Here is a 3,343-nt window from a genome sequence, read left to right on the forward strand (position 1 = left end):
TTTGTAAGCTGACTTAGGGCCTTTACAACCTTTTAGTAAAGTGAACCAGATACAGAAAGTACATATTCACCTACTGTACAATTCCAGATGCATATCAGCTTGGGAATGCAATTTTTGTATATTTCACATTCTTTTCTCTGCTCTTTCAAATGCTTTCCTCCATCTTACTATACTAACTGCTTTTATTGTCATTATTGTGCTACCCAAAGGGTTCGAGTCCAATCTGGGGTACAATGCCAGTTTCATATCAGCATGGCAATCTAGTTTCTACGTGTTTCACATCTTTTTCTTTGCACTTTTAAAAATTTCCCTTCTACTCACTATATCTACTGCATTTGGGGCCATTATTGTGTTACCCAAAGCCAACATGGCATGTCTCACATTATGCTCTGTCTAGGAAGCAACTGTTTGGTGGAAGAACTGATGAGTAAAGGTGTTTGAGATGCCCCAGTGGCCTAATGGAAAAGGCACTGGCGTTGAGTGAGGATTTTTAACTATAAGCTTTATCAAAAAGGAAAGTTTTAAGCCTAGTCTTAAAAGTAGAGAGGGTGTCTGCTCCCCGAATTTGGATTGGAAGCTGGTTCCACAGGAGAGGAGCTTGATAGCTAAAGGCTCTGCCTCCCATTCTACTTTTGCAAACTCTGGGAACCACAAGTAGGCCAGTATTTTGGGATCAAAGTGGTCTAATTGGGCGATACAGGACTATGAGATCTTTTAAATATGATGGAGCTTGACCATTAAGAGCTTTGTATGTAAGGAGGAGGGTTTTGAACTCTATTCTAGATTTTATGGGAAGCCAATGAAGAGAAGCTAGTGAAGGTGAAATATGATCTCTCTTTCCTAATCCAGTCAGCACTCTTGCTGCAGCATTTTGGATTAATTGAAGGCTTTTTAGAGAGTTATTAGGACACCCCAGAAGTAGGCAATTACAGTAGTCCAACCTAGAAGTAACAAATGCATGGACCAGTTTTTCGGCATCACTTTGAGACAGGATGCTTCTAATTTTAGCAATGTTCCGTAGGTGGAAGAAGGCTGTTCTAGACATTTGTCTTTTATGTGACGTAAACGCCAAATCTTGGTCAAAGATAACTCCAAGGTTCCTCACCGTAGTACTAGAGGCCAAAGTTATGTCATCTAGAGTAACTATATTGTTAGACAGCATATTTCTCATGTTTTTAGGCCCAAAGAGGATGATTTCAGTTTTGTCTGAATTTAGAAGTAGGAAATTGTAGGACATCCAGTTCTTTATGTCTTTTAGACATGCTTCAAATTTGACTAATTGGTTAGTATCTTCTGGTTTCACAGATAAATAGAGCTGGGTATCATCTGCATATCAGTGGAAGTTTATGGAATGTTTCCTAATGATTTTGCCTAAAGGTGACATGTAGAGATTAAAAAGTATTGGTCCTAACACAGAGCCCTGTGGAACTCCATAGCTGACTTTGGTGCATAAAGAAGAGTCATCATTAACATGAACAAGTTGGAATCTGTCTGACAGATAAGATTTAAACCAATATAATGTGGTTCCTTTAATCCCAAATCCATGTTCTAGTCTCTGTAATAAAATGTTGTGGTCAATGGTGTCAAATGCGGCACTAAGGTCTAGTAAGACGAGTACAGACACAAGTCCATTATCTGAAGCCAGGAGAAGATCATTGGAGACTTTTACCAGTGCTGTTTCTGTACTGTGATGAGCTCTAAATCCTGACTGAAAGTCTTCATACAAATTATTCCTGTAAAGGTGATCACATAATTGTTTTGCAACTACTTTTTCAAGGATTTTAGAAATAAACGGGAGATTTGATATTGGTCTATAGTTGGCTAAATCACCTGGATCAAGACAAGGTTTTTTAAGTAATGGTTTGATTACAGCAACTTTATAGGCCTTTGGTACATAGCCAGTTTCTAAAGATAGGTTAATCAAATCTAATATGAAAGTGTCTATTAAAGGTAGAACATCTTTAAGCAATTTGGTTGGAACAGGGTCTAAAAGACATGTTGTTAGTTTTGAGGAGGCGGTAGTTGAACTTAGCTCAGTGAGATCTATGGGTGAAAAGCAGTCTAAGATGGATTGGGGCCTTATTGAGGATTCTATAGCTGTTGTACATGAAGATCTAGCCGTAATATTTGTAGGGAGGATCTGGTGAATCTTTTCCCTAATGGCTACAATTTTACTAGTAAAGAAAGTCATAAAGTCATTGCTGCTCAAAGTTAAGGGAATACTAGGCTCAACAGAACTATGGCTCTTAGTCAGCCTGGCTACAGTGCTGAACAGAAACCGGGGGTTGTTCTTGTTTTCCTCTATTAATGCGGAATAATATGCTGTTCTGGCATCACGGAGAGCTTTTTTGTATGTTTTTAAACTGTTTTTCCAGGCTAACCGGGATTCTTCTAAATTAGTGGAACGCCACTTCCTCTCTAACTTTCGTGTTGTCTGCTTTAAGCTGTGCATTTGTGAATTGTACCATGGAGGTCGGCTCCTCTGATTCACTGCCTTCTATTTCAAAGGGGCAACTGTATCTAGTATGCAGTGAGGCGGCAGAATCGTCAACTAAATAATCAATTTGCACAGGAGTAAGATGGCTACTCACCATAGTATTGACACATGGTGGTGAAAAAGATGAAGAAATAATTTCTTTAAATGTATTCACAGCATTTTCAGATAAACATCTGCTGTAGTGGAATTTTTTCCTAACTGCTGTATAGTCCGTTATTGTAAATTCAAATGTTATTAGAAAATGGTCAGACAGAAGAGAATTATGAGGAAATACTATTAAATTATCAGTTTCAATGCCATATGTAAGGACAAGGTCTAACGTGTGACTAAAACAATGAGTGGGTTTATTTACATTTTGGGAAAAACCAATTGAATCTAATAATGACTTAAACGCAGTGCTCAGACAGTTACTGTCAGCATCTACATGAATGTTAAAGTCACCCACTATAATGACTTTATCTGTACTAAGCACTAAATCAGATAGAAAATCAGAAAATTCAATCAAAAACTCTGAATAAGGGACTGGAGGACGGTACACGATAACAAATAATAGTGGTTTTTGAGTTTTCCAGTTTGGGTGTGAAAGGCTAAGAGTAAGACTCTCAAATGAGGTATAACTATGTTTAGGTCTAGGAATTATTGATAAGCTAGAGTGAAATATTGCTGCTACTCCTCCACCTCGGCCTGTGCATCTAGGAACATGATAATTAATATGACTTTGGGGGGTTGACTCATTTAAACTGACATATTCTTCCTGCTGCAACCGCGTTTCAGTGAGACAAAATAAACCAATTTGATGATCATTTATCAAGTCATTTACTAACAAAGATTTAGAAGAGAGAGATC

The sequence above is a fragment of the Channa argus genome, unplaced genomic scaffold (genome assembly GCF_033026475.1).
Source record: "Channa argus isolate prfri unplaced genomic scaffold, Channa argus male v1.0 Contig013, whole genome shotgun sequence".
Classification (NCBI taxonomy): Eukaryota; Metazoa; Chordata; class Actinopteri; order Anabantiformes; family Channidae; genus Channa; species Channa argus.